The sequence below is a fragment of the Scyliorhinus canicula genome, chromosome 2 (assembly GCF_902713615.1).
Source record: "Scyliorhinus canicula chromosome 2, sScyCan1.1, whole genome shotgun sequence".
Lineage (NCBI taxonomy): Eukaryota > Metazoa > Chordata > Chondrichthyes > Carcharhiniformes > Scyliorhinidae > Scyliorhinus > Scyliorhinus canicula.
Genome location: NC_052147.1, coordinates 61,025,726 through 61,045,508, shown reverse-complemented (window position 1 = coordinate 61,045,508; position 19,783 = coordinate 61,025,726). Strand labels below are relative to the sequence as shown.

The 19,783-nt window shown below is 45.5% G+C and overlaps 1 long non-coding RNA gene across 2 annotated transcripts in view; it reads right to left on the bottom strand.

The window, feature by feature from the left end:
* Positions 1 to 14,702: 14,702 nt before the first annotated feature.
* LOC119954408 overlaps positions 14,703 to 19,783 on the bottom strand; it is a 106,097-nt gene continuing 101,016 nt past the window's right edge. For both annotated transcript variants that reach the window (XR_005458240.1, XR_005458238.1), the window contains one exon: positions 14,703 to 15,564. This is a non-coding gene — a long non-coding RNA (uncharacterized LOC119954408). The remainder of the gene's footprint in view (positions 15,565 to 19,783) is intronic.

Sequence of the window (19,783 nt, the reverse complement as noted above, 5' to 3'; positions counted from 1 at the left end):
ATCACTGACAGTAACAGGCTCAATGACTCCTCTCTTCAGTAACCTCTTGAGTTCTTCTGCTTTAAGTCGAATAGCAAAGGGTACACCACGCAATTTCAAGCACTTAGGCATGCTCTCTACCTTTATCTTGAGTTTCACTTCCAACCCCGTCATGGATCCCAGTGGCTCCTTGAATACCTTTGCATACTTTCTCAGAAGTACTTGAAGATCATTCATAGATTCAACAAGCAGGTTCACAATGGCCCCTTTGAGCTTAATCTTCCTTACCTAAGATCACCCAAACAATACTGGAAAGTTTCCTTGAACAATGTGAAGAGGCAACTCCACTTTCCGCTGGTAACGTCCACAGTCATCTTGATAAAGCCCTTCAGTGGCACAACCTCCTCAGTATATGTCCTGAAGATGGTTGTACTGGCAGATACTTCAAATTCTGACTATCTATCGATTCAGGTATAATTGATACTGCAGTGCCCATATCCACTTCCATCTTAATAGTGTTTCCATTTAATTTTGGATAGACCCAAAATTGTTGCTGGTCTCCTTACACTGACAGAACGCCGAGTTTAAAATCCTCAATCTGACTTGACACTAGTACTCGATAAATCTTCAGTTTGATCACTTAACTGGTAAAAGCTTGCTCTGTGAACTTTGCAGTATTTTTCTTGGTACTTTTCTTTTGTGCTGATGAAGGTTGGCATGACCAACATGCCTTGGTAATGTGACCAACTTTACCACAATTTTTGCATTTATTTTCCTTGCTCCAACAATCACCAGCCGTATGTCCCACGTTGCAGCAATGACCTGGTAAGTTCTTGGTGGACCTGCTTCTCACAGACTCCATCTTATGGACTTTAACTCAAACTCCAATCAGCGAAGCTTCTCCCACAGCAAGTTCCATAGTCATTGCGATTTCTTTAGAAGATTTGGGGGTAAATGTCGCTTCAGTCAATAATTTCCTTTGGATGACTTCATTGCTGAGGCCACAAGCTAACCAGTCGCGAAGTGTGTCATCCAAAGTCTGGCCAAATTCATAGCTATCTTTGCTAGCTTTCGCAGTGATGCAACATATTATGATATGTTTTCCCCTTCGTCTTGTGCACGATGGCAAAAGCTAAATCTTTCAGCTATTAATAGTGGATGGGGAGAGAAATGTTCTTGCAAAACGGTCATTAATTCATTTTATGACTTGTCTCCAGGTTTAGCTGGGTGTACTAAATTCTGTAGCAACTTAAATGTTTTCCTCCCAACTGAGCTGAGAAAGGTCACAGGCTGCATGCCTGCAGGTGTCTGATTGGTTTTAAGGAACAACTGAAACCTTTCCTCATAAAGAGTTCCATGTCTCCTCCTCATCAAATGAGTCCGTGGTGCCTTTTCTTCCCGCCACTTTTGGATTGCAGCACCCTGATCTGTGCTGCTCATCCTTCAGCGCGTTTTCCCTGCCGTTTATTTGGTCTCTGTTTAAAGCAGTCAAACTTGCAGCGCACAAGCAGACCAGCTGTTTCTGTGCCTCACTACCAGTCCCGGGCAGTAAGTTGCAGTGTCGGCAGCCCTTTGGTTCAAGTTTGCGCTGTCCGTTCCAGTGTCTCGTGTGCAGTCTCCTCAGCTCTACCCACTACAAGTGTACTGAAAACTTTGTTCCTCCATTTTGGAATAAGGCCCCAGTAATTCGCACTTGTCCACTAGCTTTTGTTTGAAAACCCTTTTACTTGTACTAGCGCATGCCAAAAATAACCAAATGATTTGTCGACACCCTGTTACAAGCTCTATGGTGCCCACATATTTACTTGAGAGTTATTTTTACTTGCCACAATGATGGTTTTGCCTTGGAAGTCGATAATATTTCTCACAACCTGACTCTCGATGGTTTGGACCTCCGTTGATGATTCCTCCTTCTGTCTCAAAATCATTGTCGAAATTTGTTTTTCTCCTGTTTTTTTTTAATGGCCCAGATCTCGTCGCCAGTTTCTCTTTTGCTATATTCTATGATCTAGTTGCAAAGAGAAAGAATCAGAGATGGCACATGTCATGTTCGTACAACAGTTTAAGGGGCTCATTTTACAAGATGTTGCTCAAACAGGGTACAATGGCGAACTCCATAAAGCCTGCAAAATGCTCCAATGACATTATTGTGTAACATGTGACATTACACCAGCCAATCGTATTACTCAGATGCATAACAAACACCTGCCCTATTTCAGCATGTTAGGCATAGACTCTTGTAGGCATGCGGAGAGTTGTAGTATTATGATACATTTCCAGATCTAGGCTTTCACTGCAACATAGTTTTAAAAGTTAAAATGGCATAACATTCTGAGTTGTATTTTTATTTCAAAAGTAAATGCTGTATATGCTTACTCAGTATATGTAAAACACTAATGCAGAACCACAAAGCCCCATCATTGCAATTGAGCTGGGAAATAGTAGAATTCAGAATAGAATCCATAGAATCCCTACAGTGCAGAAGGAGGCCGTTCACTCCATTGAGTCTGCGCCAACGTTCCGAAAGAGCACTCCACCGAGACCCACTCCACCGTGCTATCTTTGTAACCCCACTGAACCTATAAATCTTTAGCCACTAAGGCGCAATTTAGCATGCCTAATCCACCTAACCTGCACATCTTTGAACTATGGGAGGAAATCGGAGCACCCGGAGGAAACCCACGTAGACTTGGGGAGAAGGTGCGAACTCCACGCGTGCTAGAAGTTTTGATGGACCAGTTGTATCACAAATATTACATCATTTATTGATACTTAGGGCACAATTTAATGGCCACATTGCACCTGGTGTGGATCCACGCGTAGCGGTTAAATCACAGGAGAGGTTGAAATCAGGGTCTGCACCGGGTGTGCATCGGATCATGATCGAACCGGCCTGCTCCCATTGGCAGGTTGTGGATCCCACCTAGATGTGGCAAGACACCAATTAAGACCGATATCCATCTGATTAATGAGAGGGAAGCCCAATCTAATGGCTTTCCGGGAACTAACCGGCTCCCCAGTGAGAGGTCTCGCGGGTGCCTATTTAACTTCTATTTAACAACAGGAATCTAGCGCAATGGCTGCTGAGGAGGTGGGTGGCCATTTTTATTTTGGGGCAAGCAGCCCATGGGCATTGGAGCTGCTGCCCAGTGCTCGTGGAGGTGGGGGGGAAGTTCCAGGGGGGAATGGGCTGGGCAGGGGGGAAGGGAACCATCAGTCAGCGGTCGTCCTGGGCTGTAACATATTGATGGAATGATCATTTCAATAACAAAGTTCTGGACAAGATAATAAATTCCCAGGCGTATCCTCCTTTTCTGTTGAGGAACCTGCAAGGGGTGATACCGTCTGTTCTTATTGTGAAAATGAGCTGATATCGCTTTGTATTGGTACCAGTATGGAATGGTGATGTTTCCTTGTTGTTTACAAATTAATGTGATACTTTGAATGTTATGTAGTTCTTTTTCAAATCTTTGTTTCTGTTAACCGTTTAATAAACAAAATCTCCTCAAGTGCATTTTTGCCTCTCTTGATTCAATGGCCTGGAGAGAGGAAAGGGAAGCTGTACAATGTCATTTCTGCCAACGCCGGAGAAGAGGAAGGGGTACTCATTTTCTCCTCTGGTGCGCTCTGTGTCAGTGACTGGCCAGTATGTTTTTCCACTGTTGGGAGTCCACTGCTGAGAGCTGTAGGAGGGGAAAATGAGACGGATTCATCTGAATGAGCAACTCAAGGTGGCAAGGTAACATCGTGGTTAGCACTGCTGTCTCACGGCGCTGAGGCCCCGGGGCACTGTCCGTGTGGAGTTTGCACATTCTCCCCGTGTCTGCGTGGGTTTCACCCCCACAATCCAAAGATATGCAGCTTATGTGGATTGGCCACGCTAAATTGCCCGTTAATTGGCAAAAAATGAATTGTGTACTTTAAATTTAAAAGAAATTAATGAGCAACTTGATGAAGATGTTGCAGACGAGCTCTTGCAGCCTGCTGATGATTTTATTATACTTTTCTTTGCAAAGGTGCACTCTTGTATCTTTGTCTTTGTACCTATATTTTACAGCAAAGTGGTGCTTGTGTGTGTATGGTACGGTGCCTCTTCCTTGTCGATTAATGGTTAATATAATATTTGAACTGTTAAGTCATTTGTTTTTTTATCTTTTTTGTATGAAGGTATTGTTGACCGTTTCATAAACAAAATATTCTCAAGTGCATTCTCGTGGCTACATGTCCATTTTGCAGACGAGTTTTATTGTATAGCATTCCAATCAAACTGTGAGGTCTGAACACTTTGCCTGAACCCTAGAGGCGTCAACACCCAAGAACTGGGCTTCAGCACTGGGGATATCCCTGTGACCGTGTGCATCGAGGAAGATCACTGGAGCACGGTCCCCCAAGTGGTTTTTTAAAATTCATTTACGGGATGTGGGCATCGGCAGTTAGGCCAGCATTTATTGGCCATCCCTAGTTGCCCTTCAGAGGGCATGAGTCTGGGGTTTGGGGTCTAGGGGCTCCTGGAGCGGTCGGGGATGAGTGTACATGGCAGGGTCCTCCAGCACAACCTGCTCAGTGGATGCCAGTATGAGAGAAGACGGGACATGTAAGAGTGGGTGAAGCTCGGTGGATTTGAGGGTCTCAGGGTGCACGTCCGAACTGATTGTCAGTCTCTTTCCTCCAATTCCTTACAGCAACCAAGATGGATGGTGTTGTCCACCCCACAGTGCCAGCCCTCACGGTGCTGCTGGCAGCCCAGGCAGCCATATGCTAGAGAAGGCAGCAGCGTCGCGCAGGTTCGAGGCAGCACCCATGTGCATAGGGCCTCCGCACACCCTGCAGATCCGGCCACCCATCAGGCCGGGGGGGGGGGGGGGGGGGGGGTGCCCAGAGGGGGGCACCAGTGACAACCCAAGATGTACAGATATCGTTGGTCATTCGAGGAGATGGTGGACAGCATGAAGTAGGCTTCAAATGAAGTTACTGTGAAAAGCCTCTAGTCACCACATTCTGGCGCCTGTTCGGGGAGGCTGGTACGGGAATTGAACCGTGCTGCTGGCCTGCCTTGGTCTGCTTTAAAAGCCAGCGATTTAGCCGTGTGCTAAACCAGCCCCTGTACTGCAGGACGCCACAACAAGGTGCTCCACCTGTGCCATGTCCTTGTGGACTTGGCACCCTGTGGAGGAGGAGGATACCTGCTCCCAGTGGCCGTGAAGGTCACCACAGATCTGAACGTTTACGCATAGGGTTCATTCCAAGGCTCGAGCGGAGACATGTTTGGCATCTCACAGCCTACAGCCACAAGTGCATCCATGAGGTCACCAAAGCCCTGTATGCCCAGGTAGCTGACTATATATATATTGTTTTGAAATTTACATTTTATACATTGTACATTCAACAAGGGTATATGGGTCGGCTACAATATATAAGTCACTTCCCTCTGTATTGATCCACCCCTCCCCTACCCCTTGACCCCACACCCACCCCTCCATTTGCTGCTTCAGGGTCCTATCCTGGGTCGCATATTATACAACGGGCAGTTGTATTCCGTTTACATACATGCAGTGTTTTCCTCTTCCCTTCTCCCCCTTTTGTTGATTGGCCATACCCTTCTCCTCCCCCCCCCCCCCATACGATTTTCATCGTTTCTTTGGGGGTTCAGCTTCTTGTGGCCTTGCTCCAGGCCCCCTGATTTCTGTATCATAGCTGACTATATCATCTTTGACCTAGACCAAGCCAATAAAATGCCCATGCAGCAGAATTCTCTGCCATCGCTGGAATGCCGCAGGTCCAGGGGGTAATTGATGGCACACATGACGCCTTGCACACACCAGGGCATCACGGAGTACCCTTCATTAACAGGAAGGGGTTACACTCCCTGAATGTAAACTCGTGTGCGACCATCACCTCCGGATCACGCAGGTGTGTGCATGCATCCCAGGCACTGTGCATTACAACTGCATCCTGGGACACTCGGCGATCCTCGGTGTCTTCGAGGATCACCCCAGGGTGACGGCCTGGCTTTTGAGGGAGAAGGGGTACCCACTGAGGTCCAGGCTAATGACGCCAGTGCGGATGCCAGAGAACAAGATGGAGACCCGATACAATGAGGCCCATGTTGCCGCCTGTGCTGTCATTGAGTGGTGCATCGGCCTGCTCAAAATGAGGTTATGATACCTGGACCGTGCTGATGGTACTCTGCAGTACACTCTGCAGAGGGTCTCCCACTTTGTAGTGGTCTGCTGTGCGCTCTGCAATCTGGCACGGCAGCGGGTGACATGCTGGCGGAGGAGGAGCAGCATGCAGCCTCGACTGAGGAGGATGAGGAGAGGGGATGGCCTGCTTTGGTAGCCAGAGGAAGGAGGGCAGGTGGCGGTGAGGGTCCAGTATGCCCAGAGGGCCACGGAGAACCTCATCCTCGCTCGGGTCTCACAGGATGAGGGTTTGTCTATCAGCTCACCCCCTCCCCCACCCCCAATCCTTCCTTACTCCCCCAATCTCTCCTTCCCCCACCCCTCCTTCTTCCCTTCCCTCCCAACACCCCAATCACCCCCTCCCCCATTGGACACCCCCACCACCAACCCCCTGCCCCACAGTCACCACCCTCCCACACGCACCCCCCTCTCGACCACCCTGGGTCTGTGCAACATCACTCCAGGGTGATGGGCCTGTGTTGGCACTGTCGGTGGGGCAATATACAAGGCAGGAAAGTAATGATAACCTGCTGTGAGGTAAAGTCTGGTACTCCTCAATCAATACCAAAGTCTGACTCCTGTCTTATTGCTTACAGCGTGCGCACACTCATCACCTCCACGTGGTCTGCATCGGGTGCTCTTGCTTTGGGACTACTGTGTCCGGGTGGTGGGGGGGGGGAAGGGAGCTAAGGGCAGTTGTGGGTGGGGGTGCGGGCCGGCCCACTGTGAAGAATAAAGTGACAGATGCTTCACATGTATCTGGTATAACATGTTATAATGGTGAACATTGAAAATCCCCATTGTCCCCAGATACAGATGGTCTCCTCCCCCCCAGTACCCACTCAGTGATCCTCAATCATCTTCAGCTTCTGTGCTTTGCTGCTACATCTAGGTATCTCCCCAGGATGCAGTTTGCTGCTTTCCACAACCTGTAGCCTTTGATGCCCTTGGCGAATGCCCTCTGGAGGGCCTGGCATCGGAGAGGCCCTGCTGACTTAGTGGTGTCACTGGCATCGCCGTGCGAACATGTTCTGCCCGCTTTCCTTGAGACGTGCTGGTGTTAGGAGCAGAGGTTTGGGTGAGATGGAGACTGCTGTTGTCTCCTTGATGGAGGACCCTGGGTTAGCCTCCAGCTCTGCCTCCTCTCAGACAGTGCCTGTCGAGACCTGGGGGTCTCCATGGGGTGGAGATGCAGCTGTGTTGGCACTGTCGGTGGGTCCAGAGGCCTCAGCGTCATCCGGCTATGCTCATCCTGGTGCCTCCCTGCTGTCTGCAGCATGGTGTCAAAGCCATTGGCGATGCTCCTCAATGACTGGGCCATGTTCTGCAGTGCCTCGGCAGTGCCCACCTGCATCTGGGACATGCTTGCGAGGGCCTCAGCCATGGTCAACAGAGACCGAGCCATACCTTGGTTACCACCACTAATGATGCTGACCTCATGCATGCTGACTATTTGAAGGGGGATGGTGGCAGTAGTCAGGGGTGGTGGTAGGCGGGACTGGTGCCAGAGGGCAGGTGTTAACTTACCGTTGCAGCCCAGTGGAAATCATTGGTCTTCTTCCTGCATTGGATGGCAGTCCTCCTGGTTATACTGCCCAAACTGATGGCCGCTGCCTCGCAGGTGGCATTGGTAGCCCTGTTGCTGGTCCTCCAACCCCCTCGGGGGTACAGGGCATCCCGTCTTGCCTCCACAGCATCCAGCAGCCTGGCCAGGTGGACACCCCCGAAGCGTGGAGCAGAACTACATGGTGCCATACTCCTGTGCAATACCTTTAATTGCTATCTTTATTCCCACTTAAACAACAAGGGAAAAACCATCTCAACTCTCAATTCACCGCAACTAGCAATTTCACAAAGGAATACTTGCTTTACAGAGATGTTCTTTGAGAAATACAGATCTCTTGATACTGCTTTAAAGGCAAGACCTAACTTATAGCAGACCCATCTGGCTGTATGCCTTCAGAAGCTGTTTCTCAGCTTGTTTCAGCTCCGCCTTGTTTTCAGATAAGCCCACACTGCTTTAAAGACCATTAATCACTTTCAACTGAGCTACAGAGAGCAATCTGCCTGAGCCGTGGTCACAGCTTCATCCAGAACTTCACTGACCTGCTTTTCCTACAAAATGCCTGTGCTAGCTCCACCCAGTAACAACATCACATTATCAAGCTGAAATCTAACTAACTCCACAGGGAACCCCCTGAATCAAAACAAAATTCCATTAGCCCAAGCTTTTTATGATGCTTTAATTGCACCCCTGGCTCCCAACCTTTCAACTAGGATTTATTTTAAAACATGACTGCAGCAGTCAAACACACCCTCACTCAGGTTTTTAACCCGTACTGCAGCAAATAGCTGCAATACAATATATCTGAAATTCCAACATGTATTACAATTTATTGTCAGAAGTTGCAGTTTGCAATTTCCAGGTAATTCAGATTTAATGGAACTGTGTATGTATATAGTTTTAGCTTTAATTAATATTAGAAATTGCAGATCATCAGCTTTAAAGATAGTTTACTCTATAAAATGGAGGCAGGATTTAGAGGTTGCACAAGAGATTCAAGCTCAGAGCTAATGGGAAAAATGAATTTAAATATCTATAGAGGTTTCACAGAGCCAGCTTTCAATAATGACATATCATCATTCTATTGCACTCTATAAGCATGATCAACCAGCCAAGATAAGGAAACTCCATATACATAGCCAGGATCAGCATAATTAGAAAGAAAACAATGATCCATTGCAAAACAAGTCATATCTCCATTGATTTGTGCTCGGTCTAATATCCACTTTTGTATTCAGACGTGTTCTATATGCATCAGTGAAACACATTTTATCCAATAAATTCTCAGCAGATATTATAACTGAGAAGCAATAAAATAGGTATTACAAAAGTGGATTACTTTGGACATAATTAATGGAAGATTGTTGACCATTTTATTTTTATTTACTCACAGCTAGAATTGGATTTCTGGGTGTGGGGGTCATGGTTCATGCCCTGCTCATGCCCATTCACCTGATCTAAATGATTGTGGGGCTAGCTGATGTGCCTCCAATGTTGCACTTTGCCCCCTAATGCTACTGGAAGTGCCTGCATATGGCAGGGGGATTCAGCAACATTGTTTGACGATGATGTAATACAGCTAGCTTGCTCATTTTTAAGGCTGGATGCATCTTAATGGGAAGCTGCAGGAAAGATTGCTGCAATAAAATTATTGGAAGGTGGATACCACAAAAGACATAATCCATAGTGGTGGATGCATGCTGGAGGCATTAGTGGTGCAGCTGGACAGGAACATTGATACCATGCTCCCACAACGGATGTGGAGACCCTCAGAAGGAAATGGGGACAATGGAGAGGAAGGTCAACTCCCAGAGCCTGGACCTGTGAATTTAAGCAGTGCCACAAGAAGCCTAATGATCTCAGGTCAATGCCAGTCGATGTATATTTTCATGACCTCACAGCTAACCCCACACCAGCTTCTCATACTTCTCAATGCACCAAATCCGCATAACTCACCCAGTAATGCTCCCTAGCAGTCATGCACTTTGTCTTACCCCCACACTTATGCCAACACTGTCAGCCTCACAAACATCTCCCATTGTTTCCCTATATCTTCAGCTATTCACCTATGGCATACACATTACCCATTAACACAACACAACCAATGGGATTCTGGCCTCCCTACTACATGAAAAGCTGGCACACAATAGCAAAGCAGAACTGGCTGACAACAAGGATGCCTGCCTTCCCTGAGCCCTATGGAAGAGGTGGTTTTCTGCATCAAGGTGCCAACTGAGCTGGCTTCTTACCACCTGTTATCACTAAGAACATTGAGGACGGCAACTTGATCAAGCCTTATGCCCCTTCTCCACTCCCGGCTCACCTCCATCCTGCTATCTGACACCACGAGCAAGTTTTGAATGGTGTGACCATAGATCTCTTGCTGCCCATTCCTGAACCTCTCTTCTCTTACACAAGCCTTTCCCTTCTGAGTTCCTGCTTTCAGATACCCTGGAACTGCCATCTGCCCAGTCACAGGAGCCCCAGGAGGAGGAACAACAGCAACACCACAGCACTAATGAAGAGGCCCCATCATTTGATTGGACACTCAGAACCACCAGCTCAGATACTGACACTGCATGTACCTCGGAAGTTGGTATAGAACTGGGATCGGCATAAAGTCAGTCATGAGGGTCTATGTGGGTTGCTGCCCAGTCAAGGATAAAAAGAATAGTTTGTGTGCTAGCTCACTGAAGGGTGAGACAAGTTCTACTGCAAAGAACCCAGGTGGAGAACCACAATGGGATAGTTTGCAAGAAAGCACTGAATGGCCTTATAAAACAAGATGTTGGGGGTGCATCGGCTGGCCTGCTAGACAGCACCTCTCAATGTCAGATTCAGTGGAATAGTTTGACTCCAATATGGCAGAGTACATCATGTGGAGCTTGCCTACTGTGCAGCTTTCGCTCAATCTCCCTGTCGTCCACCCAGAGACACAGGCACAGCGATGACCACACCCCTTTGTGTGGACAGATGTCCTCTGCCATCTCTGGGAGGATGCAGCAACAATTAGCTACTGACCTAAACATCTCGAAAAACAGTCCCGAATGCTTTCAGGCACTTTGCAACTGAAAAATTCCAAAACAATACCTCTTCTGAAATCAGTGTGCCTGGACTTTTAAATAACACTACTGGAAGGCTCACCTTGCAGCTTCACACTCATTTTGTCGTGAGTGAACAACATAGATACTGCCCACATATTTGTTTCCCAAATTTGGGACCCCGGTCTCACAACATCCTGTTGAGCTGTAATGTCAGGATAGTGCCAAATCCCCGTCATCTGGTCCATCTGCTCAAATCCTTAAAGTAGACAACATCGGCCATGCAGCAAATGGCCTGAAGTGCATCCTGCCCCTCGGAAATGGAGATGGGTGCTGGTGGCGATATATGTTACTGAATTCCATGCCCTTCTGGTATGCAATTGGAGATTGATCGGGATTTCAATCTTGTTGACACGTACAGCATGAGGTACACAGATCCATATCCATAGGGGCAGCAGGGTAGCATGGTGGTTAGCATAAATGCTTCACAGCTCCAGGGTCCCAGGTTCGATTCCCGGCTGGGTCACTGTCTGTGTGGAGTCTGCACGTCCTCCCCCTGTGTGCGTGGGTTTCCTCCGGGTGCTCCGGTTTCCTCCCACAGTCCAAAGATGTGCGGGTTAGGTGGATTGGCCATGCTAAATTGCCCGTAGTGTCCTACAAAAAGTAAGGTTAAGGGGGGGTTGTTGGGTTACGGGTATAGGGTGGATACGTGGGTTTGAGTAGGGTGATCATGGCTCGGCACAACATTGAGGGCCGAAGGGCCTGTTCTGTGCTGTACTGTTCTATGTTCTATGCTCAGTTTGCTACTTAGCTTTTTTCTTATTGAAATGGGATCAAGTTGCAGGATACATGATCATTAGAGAAATTACTTCAAAGTGTGAAAACATTATGGTAAAAATTAAACTTGCAGTGAGTTTTGAATCTCAGATGGATCATTTACCGGGCAGAAGGAGGGGGAGTACAGAATAGGAAGCAAGGGCACCATACCTGCTTGCTAAGGGATTTTAATTTAATGAATAACTCAATTTCCACATCAATCTAAGGCATCTCTTGGGCTATACTTTTGATGCATCATGTCCCAGCTGGGTAGAACCCTGTTTACATTGTTTTGCTCTGGCCTGATTGGGACATCAACTGTTCTTCCCAGGAGAGATCTCTGCACATGTCTGGGCAGACAGATAGCTCTCTCCCAACAGTTAGAAATGCACAGAGGACAGGAAGTGGAGAATTAAGATGCTGCAGATGATTGCAAATAAACTGATGAATGAGAGAATGCAATCCTTTCCTATTCAAAAATATGCAATGGAGCACAAAGAACAACATTGGGAACTCTGCTATTCTGTAAAATTATTTTTTTTTATAAATGTTTTTATTCAGTTTTCATATTTTATATTGAACAAATTACAAATTGTTAGGAGAGAAAAAAAACAAAAAAAACAAACAAACACGCAAAAATTAACATACATATTTACAGGTAAGCATCTTCGTAGTAGTAACTGCGCCCGCCCCCCCCCCCCCCCCTCAACATGTTTATTTAGTTTGGTTTTGGGCCTTAGCTAGCCATCGAACCCCCGTACCGAACCTGTAGCCCCCCCCCCCTCCCGCTACCTTCCCCCGACTATTCTTCCTCTTGTACATTGGCCACAAATAGGTCCCGGAACAGTTGCATGAATGGCTCCCACGTTCTGTGGAAGCCGTCGTCCGACCCTCGGATGGCAATTCTGTAAAATTATAGAGCCCTCTCGTGCTGCTGTTGATTGGGTAGGGGAAAATCATTTTGAACAAGAAAGGCACCCATTTTTTGCAGTGCCTGTATATATATATTTTAAATTTAGAGTACCCAATTCATTTTTTCTAATTAAGGGGCAATTTAGCGTGGCCAATCCACCTACCCCGCACATTTTTGGGTTGTGGGGGTGAAACCCACGCAAACACGGGGAGAATGTGCAAACTCCACACAGACAGCGACCCAGGGTCGGGATTCGAACCTGGGACCTCGGCACTGTGAGGCAGCAGTGCTAACCACTGCACCACCGTGCTGCCTTTCAGTGCATGTATATTGATAGATAATTGGATTATGTTGTTGTTATTCCTCCTTGCAACCTGAAAGGATCACCAAACAAAAATTTTAAAAATGGTTTTGACTTGACAGCCATTGGCATCTCCTGGGCTGTGGTGACGTTTGGCTGCATGGAATTACAGAATCACAAAATTGCTATGGGACTGAAGGAGGCCATTTGATCCATTGTGTCTGCAGTGGCTCTCCAAATGAGCATCATGAGTTAGTGCCATTACCCTGCCTTTTCCCCATATGCCTGCATATTATTTCTATTCAAGTAATCATTCAATGTCCTCTTGAATTCCTCAATTGAACCTGCCTCCACCACACTTCTAGGCAGTCCATTCGTGACCCAAACCATCCGTTGTATGAAAAGGTGTTTTCCTACATCCATTTGCATCTTTTCCCTCTTGTTCTCGATATTTTTACGAGGGGGAACAGTTTTCCCCTGTCTACTCTGCCCAGCCCCTCATGATTTTGAGCATCTCTATCAAATCTCCTCCCAGCCTTCTTCTCTCCAAGGAGACCAGTCCTAACCTCTCCAATCTACCCTCATAACCAGCTCTTCCTAATCAACCTGCATTTTTCTAATTCTATCCAGAATAATTGTTTCCAGAAGCTTACCCACTACTGATGTTAAACCGACTGGCTTATAATTGCTGGTGTCATCCTTCCAATCTTTTTTGAACATTTGCAATTCTTCAGTCCTTTGGCACCCTCCCAAATCGAGAGAATACTGGAAGATCCTGTCCAGGACTCCTGCAATTTCCATTCTCACTTCCTTCAATATCCTTGGAAGCATCTCATCCTGTTCCGGTACCTTGTCAACTTTCAGTTCTGACAGTCAACTCAACACTTCCTCCTTATCAACTTTGAACCCTTCTGGGCACAGAATTTCCTCGATTGTTATCAATGTCCTGGTAGCATCTAACACCTTAGTAAAAACGGACGCAAAGTATTCATTTAATACCTCAGCCATGCCCCGAGTCTCCAGGTATAAGTGCCCTTTTTGGTCCCTAATCCGCCCTAGCCCTCCTTTTAATAATAATAATAATCTTTATTGTCACAAGTGGGTTTACATTGACACTGCAATGACGTTACTGTGAAAAGCCCTTGGTCGCCACATTCCGGCGCTGTTCGGGTACACAGAGGGAGAATTCAGAATATCCAATTCACCTAACAGCACGTCTTTCAGGACTTGTGGGAGGAAACCGGAGCACCCAGAGGAAACCCACGCAGACACAAGGAGAACATACAATTTCTGCACAGACAGTGACCCAAGCCGGGGATCGAACCTGGGGCCCTGGAGCTGTGAAGCAACAGTGCTAACCACTGTGCTACTGTGCTGCCCTTTACCATCCTTGTACTATTTATATGCCTATAGAAGACTACTGTAGGTCTACTTGCAGCTCTACTTGGGTACTCTAAATTTAAAGAAGCACAAGCAGCCATCCCTACTTCCATTGGCAGTGCTACTCCGACTAATGGAGACATATATACCCATTGCTGTGTTTCCAGTGTTGGATAAAGTCACTTCCAGTGCAGCTTGACCTGTCTGGCAACCCTCCATTGAAAAGCAGAAACACTCAGCGGTGAAAAAGGGAATTGTATCATGGTGCAATTGCAACTGTGTAAAAGAAATTAGCAGCAGTACAACAATTGCCACAAAGGCTCCTGGAAACCAATTACAGCAGCAAAAACAATCAAAAAGGAAACCAAGAAATGGTAAAGCACGAAAAAAAAACGGAAATCAGCTTTCAAAATTCTTCAACTGAATTTTGATAAACACCTGAGTGTAAAACTGTAACTTTATTAATTTTTTAATAAAACGTGGAGGAAGAGTCACAGGGCCGCTAATTCGTTTTAACAGCAAGGAAAGAACATTTATCAAACATTAAAAAATGGGATTATAATACAATATTCCTTTACTCCCCCCCCATTAGTTGAAAAAATACACACAGATTTAAAGATTAACATGGATTACAAAGTACATTTGATGCTTCAATGGTCTCATGAACACAAAACGTCCTTTTCAAGTTCACAGGATGACTGTGGTCAAATATGCACTCCGCTCTGAACCCAAGTTAGTGTCCATGGTTTTCTCCTTAGAATCCCACCAAGATGATTGTCACATGAGAGTTTCCAAACTCCACTCCCAAAACATGCTTTGAAATTTTCTCTCACAATAATGCTATCACTTGGTGGTTTGCATTCTGAAATCCAGTCTCGGTTTTACAAATTACACTTTCAAATAAAGCTTCTGCTCTACTTTTAACAGCAAACCCAGTCCAGGATTTCACACCGACCCACTTAGGATTTTTTGGTCTTGATTGTTGTGCAAACTGCTCACAATTGCTTTAACTCTTGAATCCCAGACTATTAAAATTACATTAAATGTTTCATCTACCTCTGAAGTCTGCTATTCCACTTTAAATCTAGTTACTGTAATTGTCTCTTTAACTCAGAACACTTTGTTTACTCTTCTTCGAATTCTTCTGAACAATACCTTGGCCTCTGTTCGCTTAATTCCAGACTTCTTAGACAGTCTTTCTGTCCCAATTCCTTGTCTATCTGGACGGTATCTTGTTTCTTAGGAAGCCTTCATTTTTGCAACTCCCTTGTCCTGTCCAGCTTCTCCTGGCAAAGTTGAGAACTTTTCATTTCTCAGTGACCTGGCTCCAACTTCTCTGGCTTCCAGTTAAAACTAAAAACAAAGGAAAGCCCTTCCTTAGAAGTGACCTAAATAGGAGGACAATAGAAACACAATGGGAACTTAACCAACCCCCACACCTTTGCCCAGCATGAATCTAACAATAGATTTTACTTTTCCAGGCATATAAATATTTAATTAAACACACTTAAAACTATACCGTCATTCTAATAAAAGAAAATTACTGCAGATGCTGGAATCTGAAACGAAAGAGAAAATGCTGGAAAATCTCAGCAAGTCTGGCAGCATCTGCAGGGAGAGAAAAGAGCTAACGTTTCGAGTCCGATGACCCTTTGTCAAAGCTAACAGACAGAGAAAGTGGGAAATATTTATACTGTGGAGTGAGAATGAAAGATAAGTCATAGCCACAGAACCCCAGGGAAACCGGGTGCTATTGACCACAGAAACCAAGGGGAAAGAGTGTGAATGGCAGTCCCCAGAGAGGACAAAAGATGTGAATGGTCAAACAGCAGGGAAACTAACATCAGAGGATTAACTGTAGATGTGGGGGGAGGGGAAGGGGGAAGCAAAGAGGAGACAGGTGAAGGAAAGGTGGATAAGATTGAGGGGGGGGGGGGAAATTAAATGTATATTAAGAAAGAAAGAAATGGTAAAAGACAGTTAAAATGAAATGAAAACAAATGGGTCGAGGTGGGGCTGATCATCTGAAGTTGTTGAATTCGATGTTCAGGCCGGAAGGTTGTAGGATGAGATGTTGTTCCTCCAGTTTGCGTTGCGCTTCACTGGAACATTGCAGCAGGCCAAGAACAGACATGTGAGCATGGGAGCAGGGTCTTTTGTTAAAATGGCAAGCAACAGGAAGGTCAGGATCCTGAATGCGAACAAAAGACCATTTGGTGGGATGGACTCTGAATGAATGAACTCCGCCAACAACCTTGACTCGTGACATGGCTCCCATTACGTCATTGGTGGTGGTGGTGAAGGGGGCGGGGGAGGACAATAGGAAATACCGCCAGTGTAAAAGCCATTGTGGTACTCCTGTTGGATTCTCCGGCCTTCCCGCCAACTGAAAATGAGGGTGGAAATTCCACCCCTTATCTTCCCTTTGCTCTTGTTTCCACCCTCTCTCATTTCACCAGCAAAAAACCTATTACATGCTGTCCCAGTTCTGATGAAAGGTTGTTACTCAAATCATTAACTTTGTTTCTCTCTCCACAGATGCTGCCTGACCTGCTGAGGATTTCCAACTCATTCTGTATTTATTTCTACAACAGATTTGATAGGCCAATTTTCTGCTATTTTATGTATTTTTCATTCATTCATTCAGAATTTTTTTTTTACATAGAAATAACAGTGCAGAAGGAGGCCATTCGGCCCATCGAGTCTGCACGGCTCTTGGAAAGAGCACCCTACCCAAGGTCTACACCTCCACCCTATCCCCATAACCCAGTAACCCCACCTAACACTAAGGGCAATTTTGGACACTAAGGGCAATTTATCATGGCCAGTGCACCTAACCTGCACATCTTTGGACTGTGGGAGGAAACCGGAGCACCTGGAGGAAACCCACGCACACACGGGGAGGATGTGCAGACTCCGCACAGACAGTGACCCAAGCCGGAATCGAACCTGGGACCCTGGAGCTGTGAAGCAATTATGCTATCCACAAGGCTTTGGGCTTTGGACATTTTGGACAGCAATAGTTATCCATTCCTACGTTTGAGGTGGTGGTGAGCCGCCTTCTTGAACCTTTGCAGTCCACGTGGTGTAGGTACATCCACAGTGCTGTTAAAAGCAGGGTGGGTGGGTGAGGGGTATTGGGAGGGGAATTTGAGAGTGAAAGAATGGTGTTATAGTTCCAAGTCAGGATGATGTGTGACTTGGAGAGGAACTTGCTGGTAGCAATGTTCCCATATGCATGTTGCCATTGTTTTTCTAGGCCAAAGATGTTTGGAAAGTGCTACTGAAGAAGCTTTGGCAAGTTGCTACTATTTAGTTTGTAAATGTTACACACTGGGGGCATGTTGGTGGAGGAATTGAAAGTTTAGGATGGATGGATTAGTCGGCAGTCAAGTGGACTATGTTCTGGATGGTGTTGAGAGACACACTAACATGTTAGTATATCAATCATGTTGTGGTGCTTTCATTTTGGAAAGACAGTCCTATGGCTCATGGAATATTTAGGCAGCATATAGAAGAAAAAGGACTATTTTCCTGAGTTAAGTCATGATGTGTTTGTTGCTCTGCTTAAACGGTGAAAAAGATCAACCTAATCGTTGGATCATTGAAATGAGCTTGGATTCAGGATAACAAATTCTCTTTGTGGTGACTTTAATCATCAGTCTGGATTCTTTACGCAGTCTTCTTCTCACCTCTAATTATATGGTTATCTCACAATTTTGTTAAATCCAGTAAATATCTTCATTATCCTGCAAACCATGCTACTTTTTGAATTGATACACAATGAATACATCCACAATTAGGCTCCTTAATCTGCACTGTTGGGAAACACATTTAGGTTTTGTCTCGTTGTGTTATCATGCCATGTAACTTACCTCGGAACTTGTGAAACTTGTCACACATGCACCCGGCAACCTCCTTGCCAAATTTTATTAGGACTGAATCAACAATGGAGAGCAGAGCCCTTTTGGCCGATCAGGTTGTATGTCTTCAAGTGCAATTTGTGGTGGCCAGTGAAAGGGGTTCTGGGGCTAAAAGGCTATTCAGGTTTTGGTAAAGACTGAATTTTGTGAAGTGAAAGTAAAGTCGCTATTGTCCCAGGTGACCATAGGCTACTTTCCCCGTTTCACACCCGTTTTCTGGTGCGGCGCACCCCCGCCAGCAGGGGTATTCTCCGTCCTGGCAACCAATGGGTTTCCCATTGTGGGCACCCCACGCCGTTAGGAAATCCATGGGCGTGAGTGCGCTGCCGGTGAAACGGCTGATCCCGCCGACAGAGAATCCAGCCCCTTGTTTCTTTTACAAGGCTTTATTAAATAAGATCAATGTTCTGATGGGTGTATATTTTTCCCAGTGAGATAGGTAGTGTCTTGAAGCTCTGCAAATTATTTTATTTCCCCTTTTTGTTTGAGTTAATGACATATCGAAGCGATGTTGAGCGAGTGATATTTTATAAAAATGTAAGTCAAACACTGAGTCATATGCTGCAACATTTGGATAAAGAATTAAATGCTGATCGTTACTCTCTGAGCTGTATAGCAACTTCATAGCAGCGACCCTGGTCATCAATGAATTTTATCTTACAAATGAGAAAACCAAACAATAGGCCTTGCTTATATTAATTCAGGAGACCGGGTGACTTCTAGGCACATTTCTCCCAACACTATGTCATTCGTGGAATTAAACAATACAATTGTCCATATCTTCCTTGGGCACTGTCGTGATGATATTGAATTTTAATGCAGGAAGATTAAAGTTGCGCACATATAAAAACTGCAACTAAATGTAATTTATTTACCACTGAATCACCATTTGATAAAATTAAGCTTTTCAAATTCATAACTAACACGCAATTTAGATATTCGTGCATGTCAAACTGGACAGTCAGCCTGTCATGCTAAGGGAGACTGTGACAGAGATTAAGAAATCAAAAACTCTATATGGAACACATAATTTCCTAAAGGAGCCTTTAAATGTCAAAACAAAGTCAGGGGAAGGGGAATTCAGTCTGTTGCCAAATTAAATAATCACATGTTTGTTAAGGAAGCTATCAAATGCAAGTAAAGTCATCTATTGTTCATTGATTATATTTAATTACAATTTCTGTACATTTTAATCTTTTTTGTTGTTGAATATATCCATAACAATAATGATGTTCCCCTGTTGTGAAGAACTTCAATATTATTTTAGGCTCAGTTTTAAAATTTACAATAAGTCATTTATAACTTGCCTTTGCCGAAAGCTGTCCCCAACCCCAGGGGCTGAATGTCCTCCTTCTCTGCTGTAACCAATTTATAATTCAATAATTCCAGGTTCAGCTCATCCCTGCCAGCTAATATTATTGCATCTATTATAACCCTGGCAGAACCAGGCAGACTCCTTCCCAATTTTTTTTAAAATCCCAGTACGTCAAGTTAGATTTCTCCCTCCTACCCCAATTTACGACTGAGATGTCTTGGATATGGTTGCCAATCAAAGCAGGTAAATGCTTTGGTAAATGCACCTCTCTCCACCAAACTTCAGATCGTGCAATGAAAGAGGGAGGGGGAAGGTTACCTGGACATTTGGTTCCATAAGGCCCTTAGGCTAGGGTCTTCCAACTTGGTC